The 24,210-nt window shown below is 34.6% G+C and overlaps 2 long non-coding RNA genes across 4 annotated transcripts in view; both read left to right on the forward strand.

Annotated features, from left to right (window-relative positions):
- Positions 1 to 24,210, forward strand: part of LOC149789907 (uncharacterized) — a 2,017,354-nt gene that overhangs the window by 1,668,669 nt on the left and 324,475 nt on the right. For 2 of the 3 annotated variants that reach the window (XR_016423761.1, XR_016423760.1), the window contains exons 16-17: positions 540 to 638; positions 1,151 to 1,272. This is a non-coding gene — a long non-coding RNA (uncharacterized LOC149789907). Of the gene's footprint in view, positions 1 to 539; positions 639 to 1,150; positions 1,273 to 5,128; positions 5,270 to 24,210 lie in introns of those variants that run through there. The other variant, XR_016423762.1, reaches the window with a different exon arrangement.
- LOC149789919 (uncharacterized) lies at positions 18,346 to 19,490 on the forward strand. The gene is made up of 3 exons (XR_016424010.1): positions 18,346 to 18,527; positions 19,029 to 19,186; positions 19,382 to 19,490. It is a non-coding gene; the product is annotated as an uncharacterized LOC149789919 (long non-coding RNA).

Genomic DNA, 24,210 nt, shown 5'->3' on the forward strand with positions numbered 1-24,210 from the left:
TATTTGTTTTATTTATAGTATCAATCACAAATTGAAATATATACAGTATTAGCGTTGGAAAAGAAAGTTTTCTTTTTGTTATTTTTTTTTTTCTCACCCTAGCGAAACACTTTCTGCAAATGACCTTAATAAAGGAAAATAATAAATTAACCTAAACCACTTTGAATGTCGACCGTATCTTTTATTTCCACGGCATCATGCGCGGAAGAATATACCAACTGAACCGGGATTTCAGACAGCAGATGAATTGAAGTTGATTCATAGAACATCAATAGCAATTGTACAATCAAACAAATGCAACAATGAAAAGTGGAACTATGAAAAATCGAGAATGTTAGATTTGCGAAGGATTTATTCCGAATCATTGTCTGCTAATAGAGAATTCATGTCAGTTGCTGTGTCGGCGATGCCCACACAGCGCGCCGTCCAAATGTGAAGTTGCGTTGTGCTGAAAGACTAACACTGTGCCATAATTTATCTGATGGCATGTAAAGAAGCTGCCTAAATTATAGTATTTGAAAGTTTCTTCATTTTGTAAGAACTCAAGAAATTAATTCTGGTTTGAAAGACAAGATGACGGTAAAACTCAGAAGACGTAGCTGTACAGTACCGTTGGTGTTGGAGACATCATAATAAAGGTAACTGCATTAACTTCGCTTTTTGTTTGGTAATTTGTTGGAGATTATCTTTTGCTGATCTTCTTTGAGCTTGGAGTAACTTTTACATTCTGAACATTTTTATTTGCACTTGTCTGCTTAATATGTATTGCTGGGATATCATATAGAATATGAAGTCTGTATAATGGTACTATATTTTACATATTTGAATGATGAAAGACTGGTAAATGATATAATGATAAACTACAAAATGAATAATTTGCCCATTATCCCAAATATGTTAATTAAAACAAACACTGAATGTAAATTCAGATATAATGAGCAGTTGTAAGAAGTAAGAAATAACATTTTATCCATTGAACCTGTTATGTGTTATCATCATCAGTTTTAAAATAAACACATGGAGACAAGTTTGCTTAAATTCTAAAATTAACACACACACACACACACACACACACACATATGGTATTTTAATCTATTACAGAAATGGTGACATTGATATATGCAGACCAATAGTTTTTCTTCTTCTACAGATATACATTAAAAAGCCTAATTCTGAGAGTTTCACCTACAGCATTCATGATGGGAAAGGGCCACTAATTAAGAGCTGACATATGTGGAAGAAACATACCATCCATGTTGAAAAGGGCTAGAGGTAATGTGAGAAAACATAATTTTTCAATCTGATTTAACATTATTGTTGCTACTTTATCTCAACTGGTCAAAAGGCTAAGTGGGTTTATGTAATGATCCAGAGTGTGTTATTTATTTCACATCCCCTTCTGTCTTTCAACAGTAAGAAATTAGCTACTTTGGAGTCCATAGTTCTGATCAATTTGTTTATATAAAACTTGGTTTTGGGCTTAAATCAACATCTTGGATAAATCTAATAATGAACAAAATCCAAGTATATACATGTGATCATGTATAAAATTAGTTGGGTTTTTTAACCAGCCTAAAAGCAATACTTCCACAATATAGACTAAAATCATTAAGTTGTCCTAGAAGTTTGATGAGTGTTAACCATTAATAATAATAAGGTGATCTTTCATCTGAGTATGTTACCACCGCATGCAATATTTATACATATAGTGCAGTTTTTACTAAACTTAGAATACATGCTTATATAAATGAGATCTAGATTGAAGAAGTGAACATGCATACAAATACATGAGGTTATAACCACTGCTGCTGATTCTAGTTTGATCATACTTGGCCACTGGGCTTATGTAGTCAAGTTTCACAATGATGCTTATTATGAGTGTGATAAAGGTATGGTAATGAAGTGACCTTGCATCTGATTGGCTGAATTCCTTATGACTTGCACAACAGTGTTTATGATCCAATTTAGATCTGACTTGTTTAATTATTTGATTGTATGTCTGAGGCTGTAAGCAAAATCTATGCATATAATGTGGTGGTTCTAGATCTCACTAGCCATTCTTGCTACTGCTCTTAAAACTATTTCTCATTAATTTTATCAGACTTGGTAAATAGATTTATCTCATCAAGATATAGCAAAAGAGCAATTTTGTAAAAAAAAAATATTCATTCAAATTAAACTCAAATTCTGCATCTGATTGGTTGACCTTGCAAATACTATAAGGGCTCTATTTCTGACAAAAAGATTATTTTGATCTATTGTAGCAGAAATGCTTATATGATCAAAACATTGAACACATTTGATGACAAATAAGAAGTAGTTTTTCATGTAAAGTTGATAAACATTGATAAATCAGTTCATATCACTAAAAGCTTGGAAGAGTTTGATTACATGCGAGACCATCACATATTAATCATTCTTTATTTAGAGAATTATTTTTGTCAGGATTTAGTAAAATATGTAAAATCAATATGGACTGGTTTTGTTATGTACAGCAACACTAGTTGTTTACTGAGTACTGAGGGAATTGGAGTAAGGCAAGGGTACATTGCAGTAGGTAACCTGGTTGACTTGATAACAGGATTTTAACACAAACATTTTTATCAGGAGTCTAGCATACTAACCATTGATTCACTGCAGATCCTGCCCCCATTAGTTACCTTTTAATACATAAAGCATTTGGGTTTTTTTATGTCACAAATCCCATAGGGATTAAAATTAACATCATAGGTCTCACTGGATAGTTTCGTATTTTGACATCCCTCTAATTTTTAAGGTAGAAGGCATGAACCTAATTATCACAAGCCTAGCATTTATAAATTCACACGTAAGCTAAATCTATAATGTGGTTCAGATTTACTTTGAGTTAGGCATGGAAATAGGTTGGCTTGTTGGTGACTGCCTGTCACAGTTAGATGAGCATTGGAGATCATATGCATAACTTAGTCTGCAAATGAGCTGCTGACTTTTATTTGTGTCTGCTACAGAGGTAAATATAAAAAAAATCTAGATGGTAGAGGGGTGATGAAAAGTATGCTAATTTGTTATAGTACTACTGAACTTTATTCATGCATAAGGCATATACAGATTCTTTTAGTTGCCTTGTCACAGAAAAATATTGAAAATAGCTATTTCTAGTACAAAATGAATGTAAAATTTAGGAGATGGTGGCAGTGATGGTTCAGAATAGAAATCAATAGATGCATCAGGAATTAACCTGATTACTGCAGTCAAAATCTCACATGTATGCTTTCTACAAATATCATTAGTTTGTTTTTATTAGTATCTTCATTGTTGGATGAAAATTCACCAGATAAACTGTCCAGTGAGACCATAAAATACACAATTAGAAAATAAAATAAATTTATTCTAGAAAGAAATATTGCATGCAACTCTGTGACACAAATGAAAGTAATGAGAAAACACTTAAACAAATGGCTAACATTATTCATCTGGCTTATATAACTAACAGTTAGCCATTTCACTATGGAGTAGTCAGGTATATCTAGTATTGTAAGAACAGAACCTAAACAATAATCTCCAAACTTTTATTAAATCAATTGCATACTTAGGTTTGGAATGTATTACATGGGAATTATGTTCATTTTTAAAAATCAAAATGTACCTCCATCCTTTGACCCTACCAGAACCAAACTAAAAGCTCAAATTTGTGCAGCTGCTTTTGCTCATCACAAACATAATTGGGAGTATAACTGCTAACCTTACCCTCTAACACACATTTAAGATCTTTAGAGTTTTTAAATACAGCCTTCTAATTATACAAGTTTCATTACATTGGTCAATAATTAGTCATATGTGATGACACTTGTAACTAATCAAACCACAGCAACTGAGAGCAGACTAAGCACTGATATTTATATGGTACAGTGGCAATATACAGTCTGTCTGCTGCAACACATGAAACAAACTGAACAAATCTGAAAGCCATGAATTTGACTTTATTTATCTGTATGGTAGAACAGAACCTGAGTTGAAAAGCATTTAAAGAAAGACCTTGATATCAAACCTAATAATAACGGCAGGAGTTATATTATGGATAATTAACCATTCTCTCAGTTTCAAACTGGGCATTCCATCCCATGGGGTTCTAAATGTAAACCAAGTGTAACTGATATCCTAATGAACTGCAAAGACCATAGCAGCACAACAGCAGGGGACCAGATATGTCCAGATCCAGAAATCATAGACCAGTTTCAAACTGATAATGAGCCACATAAAAATTACACATCTGCTAGAACTTCTGTGATGAAGATAACTTAAATTGCATTATTATTAATCCTCCTCCTCACATTCATCATAACTGAGATGCATCATATATGTTTTATTGTAAAATAGTTTATGCAACATAATTCAGTGAAGACCTTTACTGCCAATTTACCAGTGAACCATTTGTTTCAATGAACATATTTTATGTTGTAACAAGGAGCATCATTTAAACATTATGATACACTTATCATACCTGTATATGAAATCTTAATATTAACACTTATACTTGCAATACTACTACTAATAAAAACGCCTGCATTGATAATGTGGTTATGTTCAATTGGACTTGTATCTAAATGATCACCAGCTGTATGAAAAGACTTATTTCAGTGTATAGATATTGGATGGAATACTAGTTACCACAATTGAATAGTCATGTGATAAATGATATATTATTTTAAACAATTTATATTTGCAGTGAAACATACTTTTACATTATCTTCCCTTAAATTTCATTTATAGAGCAGTATACTCTGCATTCATTAAATTACTGAAATGGTTAATAATACAACAACAAATACTTCAACTTCCAGAACCACAAAAATCAAAAGATATAAACAAAAACTTCCCTACATGTATCAACAGTTGTCACTTAATAGACAGAACTATGAAGATTTAGGACAGGATGTTAACAAATTAGGTATTCAAGTTAAAAAGAAAAAAATACCAAGTAAGCTTACTACCAAAAAATCAAACAATAACAGTGAATTTTAGTACATTCCCAGGGAACAGAATATATGATTTTTCTTAACTTGATCTGATGCATCTTAAATCTATAGAAAATGATTCATATTGTATGACTAAAATATTATGTAAACAAAAATTCCATCACTTTTTTCAGATGGAACATGCATACCCCAACCCATCCTTCTTGATCATAAAGTATACCAGCATTCCACTATAAGATGGGGAGCTGTAGTGGCTCAGTGGTTAGCTTTCTGGACCTGTGAAATAATGTAGGTTCAAATTCTACCATCGGACCAGCCTGGGTTAGCTACCATGGTGTGTCCTTGGGCAAGGCACTATACTTAAAGTGCCTTGGCACTAATAACTTACTTGTGTTGGTTTACCATAAAAGGCCAAACCAAACACAAAAAGCAACAACTTTAAAATATGAGTTTTGTCACTACTAAGTAAAGGAAAATCATACTGAAGAAATGTTTTTGTTAATACAGTTTAACGGATCTAAAAAATCTCTTTCCTCTGCAGGAGTTTAAAATGTTAAATTAAAAAGGTCATGGTACACATTGCTTTGTTCGTACACATCAGGCTCCGTAACCCATATCCAGCTAAAAATTTTAGTAGAGTCTGAATAAAAAGTATTTTAATCTGGATGATAATATTCTTTCTCCATTCATATATTACACCACCAGGATTGATCCAAATAAGATTACATTTTACTATAACACTGAGGATGAGTATGCCTCTTAACAACTGACAAATGTGGAGAGAATGGAGTTAAACTGAACTTTGATTTCTTTTCAACCATAGCACTAGATGATCATTTATTATGAAAAAACCTGAATAAAGTTGGAGTTCATAACCATGACAGTCTTGATATAATATAAAGTCAATATATTATTGTTGTCTTGAGGTATAGTTCTGTATATTACAATCTCACACAAGATCAGGGTATATTTTAGTACCATACAGTTAATTCAGGATCGTATTAATACCTATTCTGGTGAATGAAAATTAAATAAGATTTACTATTTTGGAACCAGTTGCAATAAAGTTTACTACACAAGAGAAAATATGACTTTACTGTAATATCTAAAATGTAAAATCTGCAAACAGAATACTTGCTTGACTTTACACTTCAACTATATCATAATATTTATTTGAAATGAATTTATACAAATGGCATTAAATTGGGTTTCAGGCTGGTAATGACAACGGTAGTAGTGAATGGGGACGGTCTAGGGACTAGGGGACTTCCATGTTAAAAAGGGTATATCCACTCTGGGGACTATGTACTTTAACATGAGAGAAAAAAAATATCCATTCTAGGGACAAGGGGAATTTAACATGGGAGAAAAAAAAAACTATCCACTCTAGGGACAAGGGAAAATGAACATGGGGAATAAATCGTGGGACTGTCTAGGGACTAGGAGAAATGGAACAGGGTCGGGACCCTTTTTTAATAATGTCCCGACCTGATGGGTCTATGAAAATGGAACAGGCGAAAATTGAAACAGGGAGGGGTCTCTATATTTTTATTACTTTTTTAAACCAAAAAATAAAAAAGGGGGTAGGCAATTGAAAGTCAAGATCTTTTCGAGAGATAGGAGTGGCCCTGAAAAGGGCCTTTGGTTTTCTTCTTCTTCTAATTTCTTCTATTTCTCCACCAGCTTCTTATTTTCTGTCCTACACTTTTTCTATTCTTTTCTTTCTTTTTTTCCTCCTTTTTCTTCTTTTTCTCTTCTTTCTGCTTCTCCTCCTCTTCTTTCTTCCTCTTCACATTTTTTTCTTCCTTTTCAATTTTTTCGTTCCATGCTCTCATCCTTATCCTTTCCTCTTCATCCTCCTTCTCCTCCTTTATTTCTTTCAACAGATCACTTATGATTTCCTTTAGTTTTCTTAAATTGTTGATCTCCATCTTCACTCGATGGGGACTATAAGAATAGTGATCCTCGTTTAGGTTAACTAACATTTGCTCCATCATGCCCAAATTGTCCAGGACATCTTGCAATTTTTTTTTCATTTTATCAAGGTGGTTCGAAGCCATCTTCTTTTTTATTCTTTGTAGAATGGTGCGAATGACGAACGTTGTGGGTTCTTATACGGAAAGCGCGGACATGAAGGAAAACATCCCCCTAAGACCCAAAACTTATATTACATAGATCACTTAAAACATGCGGATGTGAAGGAAAACATCCCCTACTTTTCTCATTTCATATTATCTACTATTCACATACGTGAAGCAGCAATAAACAAAGCCCAATAATCTACTATCCACACAAACTTACTTGATCACTTACAAACACAAACACATACGCTCAGACTAGGAAAAAAGAGTCAGTGTTTATATTCACACTACTCTACATACACACATTGGCAAATGGATTACTATATCTTTTCTAGAGTATTGGGTAGCCCTGAAAAGGGCTGTTTGTTTTGAACTCCAGGGCACCTGGTTAATGGTTGCACCTCCCCGGCCTGGCACCGCAGACACATCTCCTACTCCAATCACCTTTCACTCTTTTTGTTGGGAGTGCAGAGGCGGAATGAGTGGCTTCAGAATCCCAATCTTCTGTCTCTGGGATTCTGAAATTTCCTTGTTGTGTCTGTGGTACAGCCATTCCTCACTCTTTTTCCTCCTCTTCTTTTTTTCTTCTCTCCTCCTCTTTCATTCTTCCTTCTTCCACTATAGCCTCTGCGGCCAGCTCATTCAGTATGAGCCTGGCATATCTCAGGTGCACATGAAGTTGAAGCAATTTCGCTAGCCTTCTGCTCATTTTGTAGTGTTGATCAATCAACAAGGGTAGCTAGACTGCCTAGCGCTTTTCAATTTATACTAAAAGCGCGGACGTGAAGGAAAACATCCCCCTAAGACCCAAAACTTTATTACCTAGATCACTTAAAACGCGCGGACCTAAAAGAAACACTCACTCACTTTTTATACTACCCATCACTGTTCTAAAAAATTTTCATTAAACAAATAATATACTTTCCACATACCTAATGCAGTCAAATAAAACCCCAAATCTACTATTCCCACACTTCAAACAACAAAAAAACATTATCATAATCTACTATCCACACAAACTTACGTGAGCGCTTACAATCACACACACACACACACACACATAAACATATACAATCACACCATAAATGAGTGAGTGTTTATATTCACACTACTCTACATACACACATTGGCAAATCGATTCTTATTTCTTTTCTAGAGATTGGGGTAGCCCTGAAAAGGGCTGTTTTTTTGCTTGCGTGAAGTTGAAGCTAGGGCGATCTTTTATATTCTAAGAATGCGACGTCCTCTGACGATAGGCTTTCTGACAATAGGTCTGCTTCTTCGGAAAGAGAAGAAGAACTCTTTGGTGTCAATACGACAATCGACAAAGCCTCTGTCAGGTTCAGGTTGCTGCTGCTGCTGTTGTTGCTGCTCTCTCTGCTGTTTCTGAAGTCTGTACTTCTCTGTCTATTCTTCTTTCTCCCTGTTCATTTCTTCTCTGAAGAGCTCTTCTATCAGGTCTTCAGTGACTTTTAACATTCTCACATTCTCTATCTCTTCCGGCTTCGGTATCAGACTGTGTCTGACCCTATGCAAATTCACATAGGCTTTGTTTAGCTTAGCTAGTCTGGAGCACATCTTCGTAGGAGGATGAGTTGACAGTGGATGGTTAGACTGGAAACTTCCCCGGTTTTAATAGTCAAAGCGCGGACGTGAAGGAACACATCCCTGCACAGTTTTCTAATCAGACCGTTCAATGAGTGTCATGGGAGGGATAGTAAGAAGACAAAGAGCATGAATCAAAATTCTTATAGTCAAACAAAAGACAAAGGCATTTTTTTTTTTAAACAACATTTTATAAGATACCTGTTATTATTGTCAAGAAAAAGGACATTGGTCTCCAGATTGCCCAAAAAAGAAACAAGAGGAGTCAGAAGAAGAGAGGGATACTTCAGAGGAAGAAGAAGAAGAAGAGGAAGAAAACAGACAGGTGAAGAAAAAGAAACAGGAGAAGAAAAGAAGGGAAGAAAGTGAGGAGGAAGAGGAGGAAAAGACTGTGATGGTGAAGAAATTAAAAAAACAGAGAGAGTGAACAATGAGACAGAATAAGTCTATGAACTTTTTAAAGTGCTCTGTTGTGAATTGTGAATTGTAAATATTTATAAAAGAATAAATTAATTATAAAAGGTAAGTGTCTTTGGGTTTTGATTTTAAAATAAGAATCTACACTCACGCACACTCATACACAGACACGTACTATTGGGTAAAATGTTTTTTTTTTAGTTATTGGCAATTAAAAGTCTATCTCTTTTCGAGAGACGTGGGTGGCCCTGAAAAGGGCCTTTTTTGGTGTAAGGGGTGAGTTTAAACAATCAACATTAACTGTCTTAAGCCTTTGCCACGGCCAAGGCCTACTTCTGGACTGCGTACTGTTGATGATGATTTGTTTGAAATCACTAAGGGTGGTACGGTAGGCTTAGTCACAGGGTTGAAGTGTTTAGCGCGGGAAGGTCGTATTCTCCTCGGCCGTAATAAAGAAGTCTGATACATTTGTTTCAGACTTCTTAACTCCGCTAAAATGTCTAACAGTACTGTGACCGTTTGATTTTGACACCCTTGTTTCTTTGCTGCTGCTTCTTCTTCTTCTCGTTTTTTTCTTACCTCTTCTTCTTGCTGCTGTTGCTGTAGGAGAAAAGCTTGTTCCGCTTCCTTTTGCTGTTGTATAAATTTCTCCAATTCTTCTTTCTGTCTCTGTCTAAAATTTTCCATGTGCGGTAATGAAGGAGAAGGTGACGAAAGTTCAGGAACAAATTCTTGCGAGGTAAAAAAATCCACAAAATCCCAATTCACCTCTTCTGAAAGTAAGTCCAGGTTCCCTTGGGTAGTCTCCACCGTCGGTGCACCCCAATTGATCGTTTTCTGAGTTTCTGTCTTGTTGAAAAACTGTCGCATAGATTGACTGCGCACAGGAGCTAGCGAATCTATATAGACTACGTGACGTCACAGACTGCTCTCTTCGGATTGGATGTGGGCTGACTGAATTTTGTAACACGTGTTTGGATTGGTCAACAAACTGAATCCGTTTCAATCCTTCCTCTCCCTATAAATATGTACAGTTCACTGCATTCCTTCATCTGTTACTGTGGACCGACGTACAATCTTCAACGCTTGTGTCTTCGATGATGTTCCGGATGGACATACCAATGTATGTCCGATCCAACTGGACAGTTATCCACAGGACAGACACCAGCCTGTGGATGCGAAGAATCTAAGTGCAGCATCAAGGATGCCTCAAAAGAGTCTTAATCTATGGTCCTACAGTCAGGAGCAGCCTAAGGTCAAGAAGAAGATGTCACAGATGCCCTTTATGTTAACGGTATATTAACATAAAAACAAAGGCCCTTTTCAGGGCCATTCCTATCTCTAGAAAAGATCTTGACTTTCAATTGCCTACCCCTTTTTTATTTTTTTGTTTAAAAAAATAATAAAAAAATAGAGACCCCTCCTTGTTTCAATTTTCGCCTGTTCCATTTTCATAGACCCATCAGGTCGGGACCTTATTAAAATAGGGTCCCGACCCTGTTCCATTTCCCCATGTCCCTAGACAGTCCCATGATTTATTCCCCATGTTCAATTTCCCTTGTTCCTAGAGTGGATATTTTTTTTCTTCTCCCATGTTAAATTCCCTTTGTCCCTAGAATGGATATTTTTTTTTTCCATGTTAAATTACATAGTCCCCAGAGTGGATATTTTTTTCTCCGATGTTAAATTTACATAGTCCCCAGAGTGGATATACCCTTTTTAACATGGAAGACCCCCAGTCCCTAGACCATCCCTATTCACTACTAACGGTCACACTGACTTAGACCCAGGGTGGGCAACCATGTCACCAATTACCACAAGTGGCAAATTGGCCATGTAAGTTTGGTTCAGTTGTGGCATGGTATGATGTTTTTCACTTCTCATTCACCACACATGTGGCTACATTGAAAAATAGTTTGCCCACCTCAGACTTAGACAACTAGTAAATTATGAAAGAAAAATGTCATTAAATTATGCTTTTCTGGATTGCTATATTAATAAATTATTGTTGAGATGAAGTTAGAATATTATGTCAGTGAAGATATCACTCACAGTGACTTTGACATTTTGAGCTTTTTATGAAGACATTGGAATTATGTGTATGAAGTGCTAGATTAAGTGTGTGTGTAATTTGGGTTTGTTACATTACAAAAAAATGTGATGTAATTTTAAAAAGTTACTAGTTTAAAAAAAAACTCAATCATATCATGGATTAAGTAATGATTAAATTGTATTGCAAAGATCAAATCAGCAAGGATAATACCCACAATGACTTGGGTATTCTATATCCCTAACAACATTTTTGGATCTATACTGTATAAGAAATTGAATCATGTATTGCAGCATAAGACAAATTTCTCAGGCATGGAATTAGAGTCTTAAATACAGAAAATCAGTACATACAAAATAAACGTGTTGGTATGTGAAGACAACACTACTTGACAATATAGCCAAGTTCTTATAACAAATGATATAACTATATGTAGTTCGCTTGTAAAATAAGTTAGGAATGAATATTAATTATATAATGTAGAATAGAGAAAAGCACATTAAATTCCACCAATAAATATTTTGTGCTTAAATAAAATCTTAAACAAAAATGTACAAGTCCAAAATATAGTTCTACAATATAAGACATAGCACATGTTGTTTTTGTTTTAGTGCTATGTCTTACTACCCAAATAACGGCCATGTATATGAGTTCCAATGTCAATTGACATCGGAATGAGTAGTCCAAGTTTCAGGAATATCTCACACACTTTATCAGCCTATATCGACACTCTTCCACTAATTTATGTGTAATTAATATACTTACAGTACTGTCTTTATCCTGGTGGAGTGAAAATATGACACTAGCAAATGGACACATTTTCATGTTCCATTGACATACATTTGAATTTGTTGCAGTGCAACGGTAGTCGAGGTACACCAGAGCATGTTTAAGTAGGTTCATGTGGGGGATATGTTTCTTGAATGAAATGAAACCTTGCTTACAGTTCCAATAGGCAAAACATATTTTTATTTGTTTCATTAAAGAATAATGTTTCAGCTAAATCCGATTTTGGCATTCCTGACTTTCATCGCTTTCCAGCCAACTGAAATGTAGGCCAACAAAAGTTGAAAACAGGTCCGGTTCTTTTGTGAGAATTTGAATTTGTTAGAGAAAAGACATCAGAGTAAGTAAAGTCTGACAAAAACATTATAACTTTACTTTGTAGAAATGCATTGTTATTGGTTACCAGTTGTTTGTGATATGTCTGAAAATTTGACTTTCATTACACTGTTAGTCGACATCAAAACGCTCCACACAGCACCCTTCATTAGGCAGTAATACCCATCAGCCCCCCAACAAAAATATTGGGTGATGTGTCTTATGTTATCGGACTAGTCCAAAATATTGCTTAAGTTCCTAAACTATATACAGAACAGTAAAAAGCAACTTAAAGAAAATATATAACTTTTAAAAAACTCATAGTAATTGCAGTATTAGTTAGAAAGCTGCTGAGCTCTCTTCATGCATGCAGCCCACAACACCTTATATACTTATGACATATTGCATAAAAACCCCAGCTTGTTAGAACCTTTAAACAAACATGGGACTTAGTATCGCAAAAGTACATTTAGTAAATCTGCACAATAATTATATTTAAAAAAATATCAACTTAATAGTTTACACATTAGTACCTAATGATTATATAGCCAAGAAGTAAAAAAGTTGATTTCTCGTTGTACATGCCATGTTTACTGCTGCTGCTCATAGCAAGGGTTTGAAACCTGTGTTAAGCTATGCACTTTTACAGTATCATCGAGATACACCACATGACAAGATTAGTCAGCATGTGTTTGTATCAAGTGAAATAAAACAGAGAAAATCAAAACTTAAACACAGTGACATACAGAAACTTAATATTGGTATAAACACATTGAGTATATATTTATAAGTCTGAAATGGTTAATTAAAAATAGTTATTAGTCAAATTATCAAGGATGCCAGTTACTAGCTTTGACACTCCAGTTTTGTTAACTGAAAACATGTAGACTCAAGCCACATCTACACTGATAATTTCTGGCACTTTCAAGGCTGATATTGCCCTTTAATTAAAATCTGCAAACATTTTTGACAATTTTATCTGCACACATTGCTTTACATTTTATACACATCTGACTTGCCAGTATTTCTCCCAGCCATTGAGCTATCATTGGCAGAGGAGATCTTTTTGCAAAAAATATTTCCAGATCAAATCCTGTTTGGTGACTTGTAAATCGACATGGAATAGCACAACCCTAGCACAAATATTACTACACTACTTTGTGGAGACATTGAGGCTATGACATTGTAGCTACTCAACCTTCTGTCCTATGACCATTTTGAATTTTGCGCTAGATATGGCTATTACCAGATACCGGTGTCTAAAAAGTACATAGGTGCTTTCTGGAAAGATTTGCATGCAGTAAGATTGCAAATCAGATCCACAATATTTCCATCAATATGAACACAGATTGGGGTGGGGGTGCCATTGAAATATTTTCTAAATATTTAAACAGGTTTTCAATGAATTGTTGCTTTTTGTTTTTATTAGCAGGTATTTATACATTTATAAAATGAGTGTCCTCTATCACAATATGTATCAATCTCCCTGCAAAAAAGTTTCCCTTGTTTTTTTTGCTCCCAAGTTACTCCCATTTTATTCTTGATAAAAGTAGCTACCCTTCCCCTTACATCTCCTTATAATCATTCACAATTATAACCCCATTTAATTTTTCCTCACATAAAGTTATTAGTTCTTTAGTCAACTTATTATGTGTTTCTTGTATGAAAATCATATCATAATTTGTCTTGTTGTTTAGTTTAATTATGTTTTCCCTATTTATTCAGTTTAAATTTGCTGAGGCTATATGGAAGTTTTTTATATCCATTTTCGCCTCTCCACCAGGTTGTCGCATTTTTGGTTATACATTAAGTATTATTGGTTTTAATTTAGAATTGAAATATCACCTAGGGATCAAATAGTAATTTATTAGTCAACATGTAGACCCACTCCATGACCTTCTTGAATCTGTAACCCAGAAATTCCGATTAACTATGCATCTTTTAAAATCATACAATACATTATATCGAATATGGTAATGTATACCTTAAAACAATACTGTATTTTAATCAAAGTTTCCAATTTTGCAAGAAGTTGTCCCGCACATACAAAATCATCTGCTACTCAATATGTAAACTTGTCGCTAGAACATAAATTCTCCAAAAAATTCCCCAGCATATAGTCTGTTTCAAAATTCTTTAGTAATTTTCCCCCATCAACAAGATGTAAACACATTGCATCCTATTTCATTGTTGTTTCTTTTCCACATAATAGCTTATTTTTTTTATAAAATGTTAAACTTTACTAATCTTTTTTCAAGATCACTTTAGTTTGCAAAAGTATATCTTGTAATTTATTGGCATTCTACATTGAATTTTGTAAACTAGCTATAAACCTGACCTAATTACCCAACTTAACTGCTGACATAAACAGTCTACAGTAAATGTATTTCACTTCTATAGCTCGATGGATAAACATTACATCTTTTAAAGCTGTGCACAGAATAGGCCGACATATCACGAGTCAGGAAAACATGGGGGTGGTATCCCCTGTGTCCAAAATTAATATCATTTTGAATAGAATATTCTAGTGACAATTGTCTCTTTTCAAATAGTAAGCATTGCTTTATTTTATTTTCGTCAATCTGTCAAATTCGGTATGCATTTTGCTTTAATATTTGAGATGGAAACCTTAGGTGCATAGAAATGTGAGACAGCATTGTACATCATGGATGGTGTCCAGCATACTTTTATGATCATAAAACAAAATCCCATTGTTTTAGTTATGGCCACTGATTTTAAAAATATTAATCCAAGCTAAATATAATAATAATAGTATGAGGACTTTGTATAGCGCCTACTCTTTAGAAGCTCTAAGCGCTTTGCAACATTAGACAACATAAAAACATACACAATGATATGATTACAAAAAACAAACACCATGAAATTAGAAAACATAAAAAACATGCTGAGAATATTTAAGGTAGTTAACATTATTAAGTCATTAAGTTTGTTTTTGCAGTCGGAATAAGTAGTTTTGAGAGCACTCTTGAATGGGATCACTGCGTCTTTGTGTCTAAGTTCAGTGGGCAATTCATTCCATGTTGCTGGGCCCTGGTATGCAAACGAATGCTGTCCATGTGACTTTGTTTTCGTAGTGAGAATAATGAGTATATGATTGTCGGAAGAGGAGTGTAAGTATCTTGCTGGTGTGTACACATAGGTGAGGTCGGATAGGTATGTTGGACTAGAGTCTGTCAGTGAAACGTAACACAGAGAACAAATGTTGTGCTTGATTCTGGATCGAATGGATAGCCAGTGTTGGGTACAGAGCAGCGGGGAGGTGTGCTCTGATTGTGGTACTCTAAGTATGATCCAAGCAGCTATGTTTTGAACTTTTTGAAGTCTCTGCAGTAGATATTAAGATGAACCAGACAGAACTGAGTTACCATAGTCCAGTCTTGAAAGTAGTAATGAACACACAAGTGTTTTAGTGGCATCAACTGAAAGATATCTGAGAATGGAGCTGATGTGTCTCAGCTCAAGATATGCAGCCTTGCACATGTTCATGACATGTTGGTGCAATGTGAGAGTACTGTCCAGAGTAACACCTAGGTTTTGTACTGATTGTGTGAATTTAATGTTGGTGTTGCTGATATTTGTTGTGCGAGGTATAGGATGTGAATGAGAATGTCGTTGTGTTGTAATCAGAATGGCCTCAGTTTTATCACCATTCATCTGCAGCTTGTTACAAGTCATCCATGATTTCACATCAGAAATGCACATCGTTACACCTTGGATGGTATCATCAACTTCAGTTGGGTGGCTAGATTTGTATATTTGGGTGTCATCACTGTACAATTGGTGAGACACTGGATGATGATCTATGACACTTGAGAGCAGCTGAGTGTATAGACTGTAGAGAACAGGTCCCAGAACAGACCCCTGTGGAACACCACAACATTGATCAACTGGGCTGGAGTCTAATCTATTTGCAGACACAATTTGTATCCTGTGGCAAGGGCGATATGCAGATTGTACATTGCTAAAAAGACTGTTTGAATTCAGACAAGATACAAGCTGGGATTGAACAACCTTTTCTAAGATTTTTTATATGAATTAGAGATTAGAAACCGGGCAGTAGTTCTTTAAATCATTATGGTGTAGTGTTAGTTTCTTCAGCAAAGGTTTTACAATGGGAGTTTTGAAAAATGATGGAAATTATGCTGATGAGAGAGAAGTATTAATAACATCAGTTAGTGAAGGCAATACTGGATCTAAGCACTCAAGCAGCAGTAATGTTGGAATTGGATCAAGTTCACATGACTTTGGTGCACTCCAGGATGATTACTTAAAAATGCATTTATTGGTAGTGAGAGACTAAATACATGACTTGATACTTGTGTTTAGCATTAATTGGAAAGCTGAAGATTAGTAACCTTTTGACATACATATCTTAATTGTACCATTTAATTTACAAAATTCAATGTAATTTGCATTGGTAAAATGTGTAGCACAAGAAAAGTCATTATGAATCAGAGATAAATCATATCTTTGTTTTGTCTGGAGCTTGACTAATTTATTGCACATTTCTGTACACTATTTTGTCTTTAATCCAGGATTATTCACTGCATTCGGATGCATTTCATGGTGAAAATTCACCAGCTGGATTTAAAAGTGGTGAATATTGCTAGCGATTGTTCTGCAAACCCTCTATGTCACAAGGAGTCAGTGTAATCAAGGACTCATACAGTATTTACAAGTTCTCATTGATATTTCAGATGAAAATGAAGAACTGAAAAAAAGATGAAAATCTCAAGTGGAAACCTTTCTGGTCAGCCATCTCATCCAAAACCTCCTGAAGTGGAGAGTATTTTGCAGACTCCAAGATTTCCTCTTATCCTGCTGGTATGTTCTATTTAGTTTATCTGGTCTCTTTTTATCAATTGCTTTTATACCATGCCACAATTGGAAATTCCTTATCAAAAGTATGTATAAATTTCATCATTTTTCTGTCTGTTTAATAAGATGTGTTTAAGAGTACTTACTTACTCATGATGCTGTATATATGAGATTAGATGTTTTGTTAAAAAAGAATGCATTTTGTGATATATTGTATCACTGCCTTATATGCAGTGGTCATTGCAACCAATATGCATTTTGTTTACATGCCAAAAAATCCAGTCTGATTTCTTTGTTTCTTTGTTACTGCAATTAAGGAGTAGTGATTATTTTTATACATAGCTGCATCCAGAAGGACAACACTATCACCATCCCCATCCACTCTGGAGTGGAGAATATAAAGATTTCTCTCTGCCAATTCCTCTGCAAGTAGTATGTATTGAGGATGGAAAAAAATGTACATTATAAAATAATGAAACAAATACTACAGGTGTTGACTTTTATATAATCTCTTATTTCATTTACAGCTCTCTAAATACGAGTAAGTCAATTATACACTATATTTATGAATTTAATTCTCATCTAAGGTAGTAGAACTGTTTTATGTTTGACAAAATGTTGGGTAATTTGTGGCCGTACACTAAAAACACATTTTGTAGCATTTAAAAATGCTTATGTTCAATGCACGTAAAACTCATTGGTTTGTTGTCACTTCAGTTGATAATAGTCTTGTCATCTTGTAGACATTTTGAATGTTAGTGTTCAATGCTAAGGTCATATACATTGATTCAACATCAAAATTTGTTTGCAAAATGGAAGATTATGATATGAAAGCACAAGCTCTTGTAGCTTAGATATTGTTATTTCAGAACATTGTGAGATGTTAATTAATTAAATTATAGGTCATAAAACATACTGTTCAAGACTTATTTGTGCAAATAAACAATGAATTGTTTTTCATTGATGTGTCGACTGTTCATCATTAGATTGGTTTTTTTTATTTTTCTTTCTGATGTATACCATTGTCTTGTGTAAGTCAGACGCCTAAACCATCTACATTGAATGCAGACTTTACAGACACCAGCAGTGAAACAACATATCCAGGGAATAAACAAAAAAAGGATTATAGGGAAAAGTTTTCATATAAACTGTACAAAAACCATGTATTTCATTCCATAAATATTTTTCATTGTTAAACCCATGTTCACTGTACAGATCTTTATAAGGAGTTTATAATAATGATCTTGATCTTTCAAAACTAATTTCATCACAAATCTCTTACAGATTTCCAGTTCAATGTACTGATGAAACTGGACACAAATATTGAGAATTTGTTGGAGCAGCTGGCCCTCCAAGTTCATACACAAGGCCCAGACAGAATATAGAGAAGAAATTCTTGCAATGCCATGTGATTCAGTGGAGGAACTAGAGGGCCTTTGCCAGAGGTTGGAGGAGAATCCCAAACTCTCCAAGAAGATGGTAAATTGGGGCCTTATTCTCTATTTAAAAAAAAACTGTTATAACCTTTATTTGCTGTTGTGAACCTCAATATGTATTATGCAAGTTCTGCAGTGCCTGTATAATTATTTTTGGGGGTGGGGTGAACATGTAGTTGTCAGCTGTTTTGTCTTACGGATGTAGGGCAAAATATGTTTAGAGATGAACATGTAACAGGTATTTTACTACATATACACTATTATGTATTATGTGGCTACTTTAATTCAATCCTTGAGTGAATGTCATTTATGAAGTTAATAGATTCACGGTGGTTAATTTGGTTTATAATTGCTATTAGTAAATTGTGTTGCATAGTTAATGTTATCAATTTTTTTCAAGTTAGAGAAATTAAATTTGCTTGCAAAACCATGGCAAAAAATAACTATATACAAGCATATTTTGTCACAACGATCATGAAATACTATTACCAATAATAATATCAAAATCAAAAAATAGTAATATTATTATTATTATTATTTTCAGATATGCTACTTGAGCTCCCTTGGCAGGTTTACAATTGGGGATAGTGTCTGCAGGATGATGAAAAAGCTTAAAACAAAAAGACTGGCCAGAGTATAGTCCAAAGGGACGTAAGGGGAAAAAAGCATTTCAAGAGCTTGTGATATGTCAGGTTTTGATAAGTAAGTATGGCTTGATTTAAATTGTGTTTTTCATGTGACTTGCCAGAGATTTTTAAACGAATTGATAAAGTAACTTGAGACCACATTTCAAAGTACATGTTTTAAAATATTCCATTGATTATTGCTGTCATTTAGAAAAATGCAAAGCATCCTTTGTTGTGAAACTTATTTTAAAACATTATATTACTCTTGCAGAAGCCTGCTTGAAAAATAATGGCAAAGCAAAGGCAAATGGAATGGAAGAGGCCATATCAGAGACCCTCAAATATGCACCCAGCCAACGCAGAATGATAAAAAACAAGGTAATCCAAATGACTCTTATTTCATCAATATTGGATTCAGTTTCGCTTTTAAAGAATAGTATCTGCAAAGCGGATGCATTTCTAAACTGATAACAAAATCAGCTTATCCTATTGCCCAGGACTATCAGAGCTAGAGTCCAGCTAACTACAATATACATATATCTTGTCTGATCGGACAAGTGCCTCCATTTGGAATTTGTATTCACATGAAATATTTGGATGAAATAAATTCATCTTTGTGCAAATTGATTGCACCATCCACTTGCCAGAAATGACAAGTTAGTGCAAAGTTATCTTGTATCATGGCTTAATGATAGTAAGGGAAGCACAAGTGCAGTGAAGAAAATTTCATACATTTTTATAATGCTGATTAACATGACTTCTGCATATGTAACTAGTGCTGAGATGATATGACTTTATTTAAGCATTACAATTTTGTTTTAATTTGCCGGTGCCTGAGCAGAAGAAGTAATAGATAAACTTTACAGTGGAGTTGGAGACTGAATCTGATTCATAATCTTAATTAAATCTAGAAAATAAACATTAAAGTCATATTAAAATATCTGTTGTATTGTTTCCTTCTTTCATTTGTCTCTTAAAAACAAATGTCTGAACCTTTAGTCTGTAAATTCAGTGGATTCCTTATCAGCCCATCTACTTTTACTTTACACCATGCTGCTTAAAAAAAAATGAATTATCCCCATTAGGGTAGGTCCCCCCAACCCCCCACCCTACTTTGTCAACTTAACCTGCCACATTTAAATTTAATGGAAGGCCCTGCTGTAAAGCCTGTTAGTAAAACTACTCAACAAGAGGATTTCATACATTTGCAACTCCTAGATGGATGGTAATGTTTTCATTTTTGTAATGTAGATTTGGACATTCTTGCCACCAGTATGGAATATGTGTTTCAGAAACACAAGCAGCTTTCATCAGATTTGCATATAGGTTTTATATGTTGTGAGTATGTTGTAGGAAGTTTGTTTTAATAACATTATACAGCATTCCAGCAAGTTCACCAAATCACATTGCCACAACGTTATATGACGTTGCCACAATCTTATGGCAATGTTATTTCAACATGTAACTGTTAGCTCTGTTACACCTCTCCATGACGATGACACTGACAGCCTGGAGGAGGACCCCTCCCACAGACTATTATGAAAGCAAGTTCAATTACAAATTTTATTAAATCTCTCTAGGTCTTCATTGATTTCATGGCCAAATACATGGAAATGGAGGAAAATGAGGGAAGATCATATGATATGATGCATGTGGAAATGTCAGAAAAGTGTCTGTATTGTTCACCAACTACACCTTGTTCTTACAAAATGTGGCTGTTACACATTCCCATGATGATGTCACTGACAGCCATCAGTGAGGAATGCCCCAACAAGCATAATACAAATTGCTTCCATTGTAATTGTTACAATTCCATTCTGACCGCTCCGGTGTCCTAGTGGTTAGAGCGTCCGCCTCAGAAGCGGGAGGTCATGGGTTCAAACCCCGGCCAAGTCATACCAAAGACTTACAAAAATGGTATTAACAGCTGCCTCGCTAGACGCACAGCATTAAGAGGCTAGTGTTGGTACTGATCGGCCTGGTGTCAGGATAATGTGACTGGGTGCAACATCATACTACATGTTTGCAGCATGATGCCCCAGTGCTATACATCACTATAAACTGCCACACTGCAGACATCCTAGCAATATGACTGAAAAATTATTCAAGCTACGTTAAAAATCCAATCACAGACACAATTCCATTCTACGATCCAGAACCAACACTAATTCCATACTACAGTTCTTGCATTTCAATCCAATTTTGCTTTTGAAATGTAGTGCCACTTGATTCATTATTATTCCTGTCTACAACTGAAAAATATCTATATAAAAAAACGTGTAACTGTGTTTTATGCAAGAGCATGGACATGTACAAAAACTTGCACCTGAAGCTTGAATAAAACCCCGACTGTGGATAAGACTTTACCCATCGATTACCCCAGCTTGGGGATAAATTCCGACCATGGCGATTTATTATATATCCATTGACTGCTCCAGCTTGAGGGCAAAATCCAAACACATCCATAAAAAGACAACAAGTATAACGGCTCTTTACCTTCTGTAAATGTCACTTGAGCTTCCTGATGCTCTTGTATCTGCCATTTGACAATCACGAACGTGGATATATTTCTTAATTGCCTCTAGTTGTTGAGCTAGTTTAGCTGTATGAAATTCCTTTGTGCAGACTCACTCATTATTAATATTACAACAGTGATTTAATTACACATCACCTGTCAGCACACCAATGATAAGTCAGTTATTTTATAACACACCAACAAGCTTGCCTCTTGCACCCCCCCCTTTTTTTATTTGGGCACCTGTGGACATGAATCTGCAAGGCTCAAATTGTCATTTTTAATATAAGATCTCAACATTTTTAAGGCCTTAATTTTAAAGACATCCTTAAAACCCCCAAAAGGTTATCAACTGGATCACCAGCCTTCGTTTAGAGTAACAGCAAGTATATATATATATATATATATATATATATATATATATATATATATATATATATATATATATATATATATATATATATATATATATATATATATATATATATATATAGGTCAAAGGAAACACAATAAAAATGTTTGATTTAACAATGACATATTTGCCTCAGGTCTGTGATCCTGAAGTGAATATTAACTGTCCATTTATTTTCTTGGCTTTTCTTTACTAGGAAATTGATAATAGAGATTTATGCGATGGTGAAGGCAATGTAAAAATTGGTTACTATAACATACTTTTTACGCCATGTTTGAAAAAATAAATCCAATGGAAAGGTTATAGTCTGAAAATCTTCATTAAATTAAGTTAATAAAGGGGAAAAAACTTTAAGAGTTCATAAATATTTTTCAGTGCTGAATAAAGATATAACACTTTCTGCTGTGATTTTAATAGTTTCTGACAGCATGAAAAATTTCTAGAACTGTAATGTATAAATGTTCTCAAAAGATTATGTTAATATGGGGGAAAAATCTGTTATGAAATAAACCGACAAGATCTTGTATGAATTCATGTTATCTTTAAATATGATATTTGTGTGAAAATATCTGGAAGAAAAAACAAGATGGTGCCACTCAGTATGGTTGCCACAGTGGCCATATTAAGAAACTTTTTATCGCTACTTGTGAATGGATAATTGTGTCAGCGTGTCAACATGTGTACAAAATACTTATGTTGATGTCTAGCAGGTCCTGAATGAGAATTATGGTGCTGTACAGACATCCTATAAGGCCACCAATGTGGCCATCCTGAAAATCTTGTTATCACTACTTCTCCTGAATGAATCGTCATATCAGTGAAAGACTTCCTATGTCTAGTTGGACGTAAATGAAAATAGTGCTAATCTAACCTCCAATATGGCTGTTTTAATGGGCATCTGGAAAACCTTCCTTGCTACTTCTCCTAGATGACTGGTCATTTTGACATTGTGCTTTCACTAGATGACCTATTTGATGTCTAGTTGGCCGTAAATGGAACTATGCATATGGTTTTGATGTCTAGTTGGTCCTAAATGTGGCTTTTGCTGCTCCTAAACTTCTAATGGTATTATAGTTGGTTCCTTAATGAAACTACTGTACAAAATTAAAAGGCCTTCTCGCTTTCTACCAAGTTTGGATACAATTATCTTTACCAGCTAGGATTTCTTGATCCTCTTTTTTCATACAGCAACCCTTCGCATATGTAGTTAGCTAAAACAGTATTTTGAACAATTAATTGCCCTCTGGCAAATAAAATCCCAATTGCATGCTTTTACCAATGTGAGAGCCCCTTATATAAGTAGCTAAGTATTCAGTAACTGAATTTCCACATCCACATGCATCAACTCAGAATTAAAAGTTGAAAAACATATACAGATTGGAAAATCTTGAGACATGTGTCACTTTGCATGGTGGGTGTTATGATTTAAATGCAACAAGGAAATTGAATTAGGGTTAATTTCTTTAAGCTTTATTCGGTCATGGGGCCCTGGGTTATAGAATGGTCTAGGCATAAACATCACTCAAACTAATCAACTCTCTCTAGTCCAACCAATGTGTGTATACGAGAAAGCTTGCCAGTAGCGTTATGTGTGTTGATTTCCTTCAATAAATATGCTGGCTGCCATGTAAAGCCTATGATGTCCTGAAAAATCGTGTAAAGCTCCATACAAGCAAGCTAAACAGTCAATGATGTAATGGAACAGTAGACACCATTTTAGCTAAATATGCCAAGAATTGATTTAGAGACTTGGTTAGTGACGATGACTTAAAATTGGCAAGAGATTAAAAAGATAAAAGAAATGACCTTTCATAGCACTGTGATATAACAAATGAGGAAAAACAAAAGTTTATTGCATTTGAACCTTTTGTTTTTTCACAGTTTCAATTTAATTTAAGTCATAAGGCCCCTTATTTTGCCTTACCAAACATATAGCAAGTTATTACCTCAAGCCCTAGCACTTATAATGCCTCACAAGTAAACAGTCTTTTATGAAGTCTCAGGTCTGAGTATATGTCTAGCAATACTTATGTCCAGTTTGTTTATAAAATTCTTTCTCACATGGTACAGTTTTCAGAGAGACACGATAAATTCAACAAGTGTGGTAATGAAGGGACAGGCATTCTTTATTTATGCACACATCCCAAAGGGACATTGCTATGTTTGAATCAAC

The sequence above is a fragment of the Sinohyriopsis cumingii genome, chromosome 10, assembly GCF_028554795.1.
Source record: "Sinohyriopsis cumingii isolate HCF-2022 chromosome 10, ASM2855479v2, whole genome shotgun sequence".
In the NCBI taxonomy this organism is placed as follows: Eukaryota; Metazoa; Mollusca; class Bivalvia; order Unionida; family Unionidae; genus Sinohyriopsis; species Sinohyriopsis cumingii.